This window comes from Hylobates moloch, unplaced genomic scaffold (assembly GCF_009828535.3).
Source record: "Hylobates moloch isolate HMO894 unplaced genomic scaffold, HMol_V3 SCAFFOLD_10, whole genome shotgun sequence".
Classification (NCBI taxonomy): domain Eukaryota; kingdom Metazoa; phylum Chordata; class Mammalia; order Primates; family Hylobatidae; genus Hylobates; species Hylobates moloch.
The window spans coordinates 1-13,476 of NW_026652285.1; the positions used below are offsets into that span (position 1 = coordinate 1).

Sequence of the window (13,476 nt, forward strand, 5' to 3'; positions counted from 1 at the left end):
CTTAATATTTAAAGTTTATACTCTGGAAGAGACCTTGTTAAGAGAACAAAAAGACAAGCCACATATTGAAGAAAATATTTGCAAAATACAGATCTGAGAATTTGTATTCAAAATATATTTAAAAATTGTTAAAACTAAACAATAAGTTAAATAGCCCAATTAAAAATGCACACAGATCTGAACAGACACCTCACCAAAGAAGATCTACAGATGCCAAGTAAACATACAAAAAGATACTCAACATACTAGAGAACTGAAAACCACAATGAGATAGCACAGCTGGTCTATATGTCTTAGAACTGCTAAACTCTTTTAAAAATGACAAATTGCTGGACGAAAAACAAGAACTCTTTTCATTGCCAGTGGAACACACTGTATGAGACTAAAATATGCCACCCCAAAATATAATGGTAGGAAACCAGAATATGCCGCCCCAAAATATGTCCTTTTGGCTTAAGAATTATTCCAAGCTGATTCTATTGAAAATAAAATGCTAACAAAAGAAATTCTGAAAACAGAGTAGAAGTTACCCTTGTGTAAGGAAAATTTACATCTGTAAAGGAAATCCCCATTTAAAAGCTACCTCTCTCGACACCGAGAAGGATAACTAAATCACTAAAGAGTCTTATCAATGGAGAACGCATGGACTTAAGTCTGTATAACAAACCTTACCTTTGTCTACTGTGCTTTTGCTGGTGAACTCCCCACTACTGCACCTCAAATCTTCTTTCTTTAAGTTGAAGATAGTACTTATGCTTGAATTGAAAGCCACCTGTTGGAGATTTACTCATTTTTCCCTGAGTATCCCCCATGTATCCATAAGGTATACATGTTTTTAAACTTTTCTGTTTTTCTCATTTTAATCTGTCAGTTTTTACAGAGGGTCCCATCTAAGAATTCCAAAAACATCGAAAATCTTTTTCCTCCCCATTACAAGTTGGGCAGTTTTTTCTAAAGCTAAACAAGACTGACCTTACAATCCAAAAATCACTTTCCTAAGTATTTTGACAACTACTTTGATGTTATTTCCAAATGAAAGCGACCATACAATTATTTACAGAAGCCCTATTCATAATGAACAAAGGGAAAAAAAGGAATCAGAAAGTCTTACAATAGATGACTGTGTGGGAATCCACTCAGACATCAAAAGTTGTTATACAGACTATTTAAATGAAAACATTTGAGATACTGAAGATAAAGGAAGAAATCTTACCCAAACTTACTTTATCCAATTAAAGCAGAGCTCCCAGAAAAATACAGCTGCCATTAACCCCATCCAAGGAGTTTCTTGCAAATTCAGCTGCCATGGAGACAGCGTACTCTTTCCCATTGGCATTGATAAATGAAAATGAAACCCTAAGGTCCCAACTGACTGAACAGACCCACTCTTGGCTGAGGGGACCCCAGAGTAACTTTCAAAACTGAGTTCTCAGCTTTGCTAGGATGGGATGATGGGGGTCAGATACACATTGTTATACCCCCTCCTTTGCTAACCATGATGAGTCTTTCTTCCCTAAGGATTTAACAGAAACCAGCCCTTTCAAAGGCTCCACCACTGATATCAACCTCTCCTTTCTTGCCTGATAAGAGACCACCCACGACAGAGAGGTTCTGGCCAGTGTACAGAGGATGCACAGAGCGAGTTTTCTTGTCCTCTGCTTCACCTTTCAATGTCCGAGGGCTGAAAACTCCACCCTGGGATCATGCTAACACTGACATTTTTTGTACATGGGACCCATGAAGAAGGAAGAAACTCAATTGTGCATGCATGCATTTCTCCTTCCATAAATATTCATAACTCCTCCTAGAAGTTATTAAATAAATGCATTTGGCCATTCCACTCAGCATAAATTACTATTTCCTTTACCTCCTCCTTGAAGCATCTTCTGGCTTCTGGCTGGAGGCTATGCCTCCCAGCCTGTCAGAAGGACAACGTACAGGATGCAACCCTTTATAGGAAATAAATCTCTCACTGGGTGCGGTGGCTCATGCCTGTAATCCCAGCACTTTGGGAGGCCGAGGCGGGTGGATCACCTGAGGTCAGGAGTTTCAGACCAGCCTGGCCAACATGATGAAACCCTGTCTCTACTAAAAATACAAAAAATTAGCCAGGCGTGGTGGTGGGCATCTGTAATCCCAGCTAATCAGGAGGCTGAGGCAGGAGAATCGCTTGAATCCAGGAGGTGGATGTTGCAGTGAGCCAAGATCACGCCATTGCACTCCAGCCTGGGCAACAAGATGAGATCTGGGTGGGAACACAGCCAAACCATACCAGTGCCCATCCACATTGGGTCATGGTTATCTCAGTGTCTTCCAGAAACACCCTCACAGATATGCCCAGAAATTGTGTTCTACCAGCTATGTGTGTCCCTTAATCCAATCAAGTAGATGTCTAAAATTAACCATCAGAATATTTATGCCTGATCCATAGCTGAAATTTCAGGATGAAGGCTATGAAGTCTCTATTTGTGTTTGTGTATCTATTAATGTATGTTATGTATATGTGATATTTTCTTAACTCTGGATAGCATTGCAAAATTCATTTATAAAATCCTCTAAAAGTGCTCTATTCTAACTTGGCCTGGAAAAAAATAAGCATTTATAAATAAATATTCACCAAACTCCTAGAAATATAGGAACTGATCAAATATTTTTTAAGTTAACACGATTTTGATAAAACTTAGTTAAATAAGATTAATATAATATTTTTGGTGTAATAAAACAACTATGTCTTCAAAGTTATCACTATTGAATATAAAACAAACATAAATTCCTATTCTGCTTGAGTTCTAGTCCAATAAGCTAATATTATACTTACTACAAACGTAAAATCTTAAAGCTTATAGGTTTGATTCCAATTAAGTTGTCATTCTTATGAAAACCATTATTTTTTATGATGAAAAGATACACATATATTTAGAGTTAGCCAGCTGGACTCAGTTTAGATGACCCCAATTTTGTTGCAACATCCAAAGCATCACAATCAGGGGCCAGTCGAACATGCCTTCTTCTCTTTATCAGGACAAATGGGGGTGTTGACCTTGGCCACATCACTGTCATAGCGCTTCTTCACAGCCTGTTTGATCTGGTGCTTCTGGCTTTAACATCCACAATGAACACAAGCGTGTTGTTTTCTTCTATCTTCTTCACAGCCGACTCAGCGGTCAGCGGAAACTTGATGATAGCATAGTGGTCAAGCTGGTTTCTCCTGGGGGTGCTCTTCCGAGGGTATCTGGGCTGCCTCTGGAGTCGCAGTGTCTTGGGCTGCCTGAAGGTGAGTGACATGCGGATCTTCTTTTTTGCGTGTGGCTGTGGACACCTTTCAACACTGCCTTCGTGGCCTTTAAAGCCTTCGCTTTGGCTTCGGCTTTAGGAGGGGCAGGAGCTCCCTTCTTCACTTTCGGTGCCATCTTGTGAAAAGCGAAAAACATCATTTCCAAAATAATTTGTTTACAATAAATCTGCCTAATAGTACTTTTCAAAGTACTTTTGGTAATTTTTAACCTTAAAGTTAAGCTAAGTAAAAGATTTGCATTAAATATCTAGACTATTTATAAATAAGATACAATACTAAAATATTAATTACTAAACATAAATAATTCAAGTTTATATACTTTTGGCTTCCTATTTTTACAGACAGACTAAAGATATTTTGGCCCGATAATAAACATTTTTTTTCTGCCACACTGAGGAATTGTATTATGAGGAAACACATCCCTGTAGATGTTGGGAGATGGTATATTCATACATTTTCTAACCTACTATAGAATGCTAATATATGACAGTTTATAACTGTCTACTTCCAGTTTTCTCTGGAAAAGATTACTAAGTATTAAAATTATAATCAATATATGTAAATAAAACTACTAGCAATAATAGAATAACTAGAAACAACTCCACACAAAGCATGCAAGAAAAGTAGGGCATGTTTCGCAAGTAAAGTAGGTTGTATTCTTTATAAGGAAAACGATACATAAGATACAAATAAAAAGAGATCCCTAACCTTCCCTGTGTTATCTTTGTATGGGTAAAATGTTATGTTGTCAGAAATTATATAAAATTCCTGGAAATTTGTCAATGTCCTCCTTATCCATGCTATGTGCCAGTAGAGTAATGAGTCATAATTCCAATTATTATTTTAAATGTTGTGCCAGGCGCAGTGGCTCACACCTGTAATCCCAGCACTTTGGGAGGCTGAGGCGGGTGGATCACAAGGTCAGGAGATCCAGACCATCCTGGCTAATCCGGTGAATCCCCGTCTCTATTAAAAATACAAAAAATTAGCCGGGAGTGGTGGCAGGCACCTGTAGTCCCAGCTACTCGGGAGGCTGAGGCAGGAGAATGGTGTGAACCCAGGAGACAGAGCTTGCAGTGAGCCAAGATCATGCCACTGCACTCCAGCCTGGGCGAAAGAGCAAGACTCTGTCTCTAAATAAATAAATAAATAAATGTTGTATACCACAGAAAAAATCAAATATCCTTGTCAGTTGTGGTACAATGAACTCTCATCAGATCTTTCATCACAGCCATTTCATACACTTTGTCACTTAGATATTACTTCCCCCGTTGCTTTCCTGAAAGCTCCTGCAATCAGCTACAGGTCGGAATGTCTGTCTCCAACACAGGACTCCCTCTGAGACTCACAGAAAAGACTATGACAGGTACTCTGGTTATAGGCTTCTGATGATACTGCTTAAATAACTTTAAGACCGTACACTTGACTCAGTGAAGATCTCCAGAACTCTGGTTGAAAGAAAAAAGAAGCAAAGACAAGGAAAGAAAAAAGAAGCAAAGACAGAGAAGGAAAGAGAAATAAAGCACGAAAGAAAAAAGAACAGAAAGAGGGAAAGGAAGAAAGGAAGGAAGGAAGGAAGAAAAACATAAGGAAGGAGAGAAAGGAAGAAAGGAAGGAAGAAAAGCATAAAGGAGAGAAAGACAGAGAGAAAGAAAGAAAATGGAGACAAATAGTCACAAACATATCTATTTATAAATATGAATATAACTTTTTTATACACAAACATAAATGTATGTATTTTTATATAACTGCTTATATATCAATATTTACTTATTTATATATGAGCATCTGTATTTGTATATAATAGGTATATGTATTTATTATATACAAATATATTTACTTATACATAAATATAAGTATCTGTATATACATAAATGCATAAATACAAGCACTTACGTCTATATATGAAAGTATAAAAGTATCTACATTTCTAAACGTACGTACATACATAGAAATGAAAAAACTAAAAACTACCCTACGATAAGTAAATAGGCCGGGCGCAGTGGCTCACGCCTGTCATCCCAGCATTTTGAGAGGCTGAGGCGGGTGGATCACCTGAGGTCGGGAGTTGGAGACCAGCCTGACCGACATGGTGAAACCCCGTCTCTACTAAAAATACAAAAATTCAGCCAGGCGGGGGGGTGCATCCCTGTAATCCCAGCTACTCAGGAGGCTGAGGCAGGAAAATCGCTGGAACCCGGGAGGTGGATGGTGCGGTGAGACAAGATCGCAGCATTGCACTCCAGCCGGGGAAACAAGAGTGAAACTGTCTCAAAAAGATGAAAGAGAGAAAGAAAGAAGAAAGAAAGAAAGAAGAAAGAAAGAAAGAAAGAAAGAAAGAAAGAAAGAAAGAAAGAAAGAAAAAAAGAAAAAAGAAACAGAGAGAAAGTGAAAGAAAGAAAGAAGAAAGAAAGAAAGAAAGAAAGAAAGAAAGAAAGAAAGAAAGAAAGAAAGAAAGAAAGAAAGAAAGAAAGAAAGAAAGAAAGAAAGAAAGAAAGAAAGAAAGAAAGAAGCTAGGCATGGTGGCTCACGCCGGTAATCCCAGCACTTTGGGAGGCCAAGGCAGGCGGATCACCTGAGGTTGGGAGTTTGAGACCAGCCTGACCAACATGAAGAAACACCGTCTCTACAAAGAATACAAAATTAGCCGGGCATGGTGGCACATGCCTGTAATCCCAGCTACTAGGGAGGCAGGAGAGTCGCTTGAACCTGGGAGGCAGAGGTTGCAGGGAGCCGACATCTCTAGCCTGGGCAACAAGAGTGAAACTCTGTCTCAAAAAAAAAAAAAAAGAAAAAGAAGATAGAAAGAAAGAAAGACAAAGAAAGAGACCAGGAGTGGTGGCTCACACCTGTAATCCCAGCACTTTGGGAGGCTGAGGTGGGAGGATCACCTGAGGTCAGGAGTTTGAGACCAGCCGCAACATGGAGAAACCCTGTCTCTACTAAAACTACAAAATTAGCCGGGCATGGTGGTGCAGGCCTGTAATCCCAGCTACTCGGGAGGCTGAGGTAGGAGAATTGCTTGAACCTGGGAGGCGGAGGTTGCAGTGAGCCGAGATTGCGCCATTGCACTCCAGCCTGGGCAACGAGAGCAAAACTCCATCTCCAAAAAAAAAGGAAAAAATGAAACAAGAAAGAAGAAAGAAAGAAAGAAGGAAAGAGGGAGAGAGAAAGAAAAAAGAAACAGAGAGAAAGAGTGAAAGAAAGAAAAAGAGAGAGAGATAAGAAAGAAAGAAAGAAAGAAAGAAAGAAAGAAAGAAAGAAAGAAAGAAAGAAAGAAAGAAAGAAAGAAAGGCAGGCAGGCTAGGCACTGGGGCTCACGCCAGTAATCCCAGCACTTTGGGAGGCCAAGGCAGGCGGATCACCTGAGGTTGGGAGTTTGAGACCAGCCTGACCAACATGAAGAAACACCGTCTCTACAAAGAATACAAAATTAGCCGGGCATGGTGGCACATGCCTGTAATCCCAGCTACTAGGGAGGCAGGAGAGTCGCTTGAACCTGGGAGGCAGAGGTTGCAGGGAGCCGACATCTCTAGCCTGGGCAACAAGAGTGAAACTCTGTATCAAAAAAAAAAAAAGAAAAAGAAGATAGAAAGAAAGAAGAAGAAAGAAAGAGAAAGAAAGAAAGAAAGAAAGAAAGAAAGAAAGAAAGAAAGAAAGAAAGAAAGAAAGCCAGCCAGGTGCGGTGGCTCACACCTGTAATCCCAGCACTTTGGGAGGCCGAGTTGGGAGGATCACCTGAGGTCAGGAGTTTGAGACCAGCCGCAACATGGAGAAACCCCGTCTCTACTAAAACTACAAAATTAGCCGGGCGTGGTGGTGCAGGCCTGTAATCCCAGCTACTCGGGAGGCTGAGGTAGGAGAATTGCTTGAACCCGGGAGGCGGAGGTTGCGGTGAGCCGAGATCGCGCCATTGCACTCCAGCCTGGGCAACGAGAGCGAAACTCCGTCTCCAAAAAAAAAGGAAAAAATGAAACAAGAAAGAAAGAAAGAAGAAAGAACGAAAGAAAGAAAGAAAGAAAGAAGAAAAGGCAAGGCAAATCTACCTGCTTTCACTACATCTGGGGAGAATCAGGAAAGTCCCCACTAACAAGGCCTAAAGCGGAGCTGCCGTCTGTAAAACAGAAGAGTCCACGCGGGTTAAAGACACGAAGAAAGACAAGGAAACAAAGGATCAAAGAGAAGGACCATCTGGCCCAGCCAGGGTCTGTCTCTGAGGTTGTCTGGGCCACCAGGGAGTGGGACGGAGGGAGGGCGGTCCTCCGAGACTCCGTCTCAAAAAATAAATCATGATAATAAAATAAGATTCAGTTACAAAAAAAATTACGTGTAATTCGTAGCGTGTTTGATGCCTCGAAAGGCGAGAGGCGTATGTGTATGTCACTGTGGGCTCGTTTTCTTTTTTTCCTCTTTTCCCGGAAACTCACTTTTTAATTATTTTGTTTCATTTCATTTTTATTTTTATTTTTTTGAGACGGAGTCTCGCTCTGTCGGCCAGGCTGGGGTGCCGTGGCGCGATCTCGGCTCACTACAACCTCTGCCTTCCAGGTTCAAGCGATTCTCCTGCCTCAGCTCGGCCTCCCGAGTAGCTGGGACGACAGACGTACAGCACCGCGCCCGGCTAATTTTGTGTGTTTTGAGTAGAGACCGGGTCTCACCACACTGGCCCTGCTGGTCTGACCGCCTCGTGCTCCACCGGCCTCGGCCTCCCGAAGTGCTGGGATGACAGGCTTGAGCCACGGCGCGGGGCCTATTTATTCATTTTATTTTATTATATTTTTATTTTCTTTATGGATTTTTTTATGTGTTTATTTATTTTATTTTATTTTTTGGAGACGGAGTTTCGCTGTTGTTGCTCAGACCGGAGTGCAACGGCGCGGTCTCGGCTCACCGCAACCTCCGCCTCCCGGGTTCAAGCAATTCTCCTGCCTCAGCCTTCCTAGCAGCTGGGATTACAGGCATGTGGCACCACGCCGGGCTAATTTTGTATTTTCAATTGAGACGGGATTTCTCCATGTTTTTCAGGCTTGTCTCCAACTCCTGACCTCAGGTGACGCGCCCAGCTCTGTCTCCCAAAGTGATGGGATTACAGGCATGAGCCGCTGTGCCCGGCCTATTCTATTGCATTGCATTGTATTGTATTGTATTGTATTGTATTGTATTGTATTGTATTGTATTGTATTGTATTGTATTGTATTGTATTGTACTGAACTGAACTGTACTGTACTGTATTGTATGGTGTTGACTTATTTTATTTATTTAGTTTTATGTTCTTTTATTTATTTGTTTGTTTGTTTTTGCCTGACCAAACGTCAATCAGACCCAGTCGTCAAAGTGGCGCTTTCCTTGGCAACAAGGGAGGGAGGAAGTTGGAGATGAGGGCGGGGGCGGCGGAGAAGACACAGTTGCCCCAGGCTGTGCGCAGGCGGCCTGAGATTCCTTCCTCCGTGAGGCCTCCGTTTTCAGAGCAACAGTGGCCGCTAGGTGATGCCCGACGTCTGCCAATGAGAGTGTCAGCCCGGAATGAACTGGGATCGCCTGGAGGGGATGGGGGAGGGGGAAGGATGGAGGCCCCCACAGCACAGTGGGTCACCGCGCCCTCCCAGGCGACCCCCACAACTAATCGACCAGGGACCCTGGGGGGAGGCAGCCTAAGTCCCCACCCATCGGATCATCTGGAACTTCCGTCCAGAGACCAGAGACCGACTGGGAATTGTCTCACTCAAGGTCCAAATCGAAAAGAATCACAGACACCAGGACTAAGGCAATTTCTAAAAGACTGGTTTCTGTGTTTTTGGTATATCCGTGTATTTCTGTAACACAAAATTACTTATTTTAAACGATTTTTCTCCTCCTGACGTGTACGATCGTGTGATAGGCGGACCAGGGGACTCCTCAGCTCAGAATCCATGAGGCCAGAAGCTGACGTCCTAAATTTCTATTTAGAATGAATTTAAGCACACCAGCCAAACACTCTGCCCTGAAACTGTGGGCGGGAAGACAAGCGGGCGGGGGGGGGGGGGGGTGGGGGAGCCGGGCGCGGTAGGTTCACGCCTGTCATCCCCGCACTTTTGGGAGGCCAAGGGCAGGTGGATCCCTCGATCCAAGCCTTGGCAACGTGGTGAAACCTCGTCTCTAAAAAAAAACACAAAAACGAACCGGTTTCATAACCTGGACTCCAAGTTAATAAATAGATAAATAGGCCGGGGGCGGTGGCTCACGCCTGTCATCCCAGCACTTTGGGAGGCCGAGACGGACGGATCACGGGGTCAGGAGATCGAGACCATCCTGGCTACCACAGTGAAACCCCGTCTCTACTCAAAATACAAAGTTAGTCAGGCGCGGTGGCAGGCGCCTGTAGTCCCAGCTAACTGGGAGGCTGAGGCAGGAGAAGGTCATGAAGCCGGGAGGCAGAGCTTGCAGTGAGCCGAGATCGCGCTGCTGCACTCCAGCCTGGGCAACAGAGCGAGAGTCTGTCTCGAAAATAAATAAATAAATAAATAAATAAATAAATAAATAAATAAATGTCAATAAATACATGGATTAAAATTGAAAACTTAAAAAAAAAAAAATGTAGCCGGCCGGGCGCGATGGCTCACGCCTGTCATCCCAGCACTTTGGGAGGCCGAGGCGGGCAAATCAACTGGGGTTGCCAGTTCGAGACCAGCCTGACCCACATGGAGAAATGCCGTCTCTACTAACAATACAAAATCAGCCGGGTGTGGTGGCCCATGCCTGTAATCCCAGCTACTCAGGAGGCTGAGGCAGGAGAATCACTTGAACAAGGGAGGTGGAGGTTGCGGTGAGCCGAGATGGTGCCATTGCACTCCAGCGTGGGCACCAAGAGTGAAACTCCATCCCCCCCCCAAAAAAATTAAGTGCTGTATTCTGTTATTTTTGCTTCCTACCTTGAGAAGAACATAATACAGCTGTTGTCTGTCTGTCTGCCTGCCTGCCTGTGACAGGACCTCACGGTCTTCCGCCCAGACTGGAGTGCAGTGACACCATTATGGCTCTCACTCGCTGCAGCCTCAACCTCCCCAGGGTTAGGCGATTCCTCAAGGGATCCTACGGCCTCGGCCTCCCAAAGTGTTGGGGTTACAGGCGTGAGCCACCAGCACCCGGCCCGAGTTAATACATCTGGTCTCACTACGTCTTAACCACACACCCATGAAGGACTCAAGTCAAGAGAGAGTTGGCAAGAGACTCTCAGCATTCTCTTCCCAAAGCACGTGTGTCCCGAGCTCCTGTGGTTTTAGGTGGCCACGCGTAGAGGAGAGATTTCCAATGTTTCCAGAGAGGTGCCAGCCACGGTCATTCGGGGCATCCGAGCCGGAGATGGGGTTTCTGACAGCGACTTAAGGGCCAGGAAGGGCCAGAATCTGCCAAGGCCCGTGTTCCAGGGTGGGGCCCGATGGAACCCAAGGTAGAAGGAGTCAGCCGTCCGCACAGAGAGAGCTCCAGCCCTAGGCCCCACTGTGCAGACCGAATCAGAAGGAAGAGAGTCCTTCGTCCTACATGCCACATCCCTCCACCGAACTTGGGAGCGGAAACATGGAAACCCTGTGTTTCCAAACGTGAGGTGACTCTCGGTTTGCAATGGGTCACAAGGGGCCGGGCTCTCCAGAGTCGGCAGGATAAAGAAGTCATTCTGGCTCGGCCTCCCCGATCCCCTGGTAACTGTCGCTGGTGACTTTAAATGAGCTGGGGCTGGCAGGCCCCGGAGCCGCTACGGGGTGGGGGGGGGGCGGGGGATGTGCCTCAGGCACTGCAGAAAGTAAGTGGGCCTGAGCCTCGAGGATGACGGTGCTGCAGGGACCCGTCCAGGCGGCTATATGGCAAGCACTAAACCACTATGCTTACCGAGATGCGGTTTTCCTCGCAGAACGCCTTTATGCAGAAGTACACTCAGAAGAAGCCTTGTTTTTACTGGAGACCTGTTCTTACCGCTCAGGAAAGGCCTGTAAAGCATATAGACTCTTGAAAGCACACAGTTGTACTACACCGCAATGCAAACACCTGCTTGCAAAATGTCGTGTTGATCTCAGCAAGCTTGCAGAAGGGGAACGAATCTTATCCGGTGGGGTGTTTAATAAACAGAAAAGCCATGATGATATTGTTACTCATATGTTATTGAGTTTGGTGATTCGGCTTGCTTTACTCTCTCATTGTTGGGACAGGTATGTCACAAGACAGATCCGCTTGCCAAAGCATCAGAGTGTTACCAAAAGGCCTTAGTTTAAAGCCTTTCCTCTGGTATCCCTTTGAATCATTTTGTGAAATAGGTGAAAAGCCAGATCCTGACCAAACATTTAAATTCACATCTTTACAGAACTTTAGCAACTGTCTGCCCAACTGTTGCACCACACAAGTACCTCGTCATAGTTTATGTCACAGACAGCCTGAGACCCTTCTTATAGCAACACCCCAGGACACAATTGAATTAAACAGATTGAATTTAGAATCTTCCAATTCAAAGTACTCCTTGAATACAGATTTCCCAGTGTCTTCTATTGATTCAGCTGTCATTTCACATGATACTGTCCCACTGGGAACAGGAACTTCCATATTATCTACACAGGTTCAAAATAAACCAAAAACTGGTCGGAGTTTACCAGGACGACCAGCAGCTGTTAGTCCATTAACTCCAAGTGTTGGGATTTTGCCATTAGAAACGCCAAGTCCGGGAGATGGATCCTATTTACAAAACTACACTAGTATTAGACACCTTCTGTCATTGACATGCCATCCACCGGAGCCCCTTCAAAAAAGCCTGTTGCCAGAATCGGCCGAACTGGAGCACAGTCTGTCTTCTCGCAGAGTGGAAATAGCCGAGAGGTAACTCCAATTCTTGCAAAAACACAAAGTTCTGGTCCACAAACAAGGGCAACACCTCAGGTATTGAGCCCCACTGTGGCATCTCCCCCAGATGCACTGCCTCGAAGAAATCCATGACTCTGGACTAGTGACAGCTCCACAACCAAGGAGAATAGGAAAAAAATTAAAAATGAAGTGTCCACCTAAAATCCCAAACAGAAAAACAAAAAGTAAAACTAACGAAGGAGGAATAACTCAACCTCACATCAATGGCAGCCTGGAAATGACCAAATTGGACTCTTCCGTCATTTCAGAAGGGAAAATACCCGCAATCACACCTCAGATTCAGGCTTTTAATCTACAAAAAGCAGCAGCAGAAGGCTTGATGAGCCTTCTTCATGAAAAGGGGAAAGGTTATTTAGCTTTGTGTTCTTACCACTGCAAACAAGCTATCGATATTTTGAGCCATCTACCTTCTCCCCACTACGATGCCGGTTGGGTACTGTGCCAAATTGGAAGGGCCTATTTTGAGCTTTCAGAGTCCACGCAAGCTGAAAGAATCTTCTCAGAGGTTAGAAGGATTGAGAATTATAGGGTCGAAGACATGGAGCTCTGCTCCGCAACACTTTGGCGTCCTCAAAAAGACGTTGCTCTTTCAGTTCTGTCAAAAGACTTGACAGACATGGATAAAAATTTGCCAGCCAGCGGCCTGGTGTGCTGCAGGGAACTGTTTCCGCTTGCAACGGGAACACGATATGGCAATTAAATTCTTCCAGAGAGCTATCGAAGTGGATCCAAATCATGCTTAGGCCTCTACTGTATTAGGGCAGGAGTTTGTCTTCACTGTAGAATCGGACAAAGCATTAGCTTGTTTTCGAAATGCTATCAGAGTCCATCCTAGACATTGTAACGCATGTTAAGTGGTAATGAAGTGTAAAGACAAACTCTTATTGATGGTGCCAGTACTCGCTAATTTTTCTTCTTAGATAGCTCTTTATTGCCATGAATTTGGTTACAAATACTTAGGGATGGTACATACTGGTCAATAACGTCTAACTGAAATGCTTTCTTACGAAATGTGGGTCTTTAACAAACTGTTAAATTAACTCATGATAATAGAATACCAGATCCTTATACTCAACAGTTTCAGTCTTCTACCAAACTTTTGCAGATACTGTAGTTGTCTTTCGTTTGTGTGTGTGTTTCTTTAGTTTTGTTACTTGATCTGTTACTTTTTCTTCGAACACCGAAATGGTGATGGGGACAAAAAGTGCTTGGGAAATTGGAAAGGAATAGCATAATCCACTTATCGGATAATAGAAAAAAATATTGCAACAATTCACTAGTTGCTGCTTTTTGACAGT

At 43.8% G+C, this 13,476-nt stretch overlaps 1 pseudogene; it reads left to right on the plus strand.

Annotated features, from left to right (window-relative positions):
* The first annotated feature begins 11,095 nt into the window (after window positions 1-11,095).
* Window positions 11,096-13,032, plus strand: LOC116474260 (cell division cycle protein 27 homolog; annotated as a pseudogene).
* The last annotated feature ends 444 nt before the right edge of the window (window positions 13,033-13,476 follow it).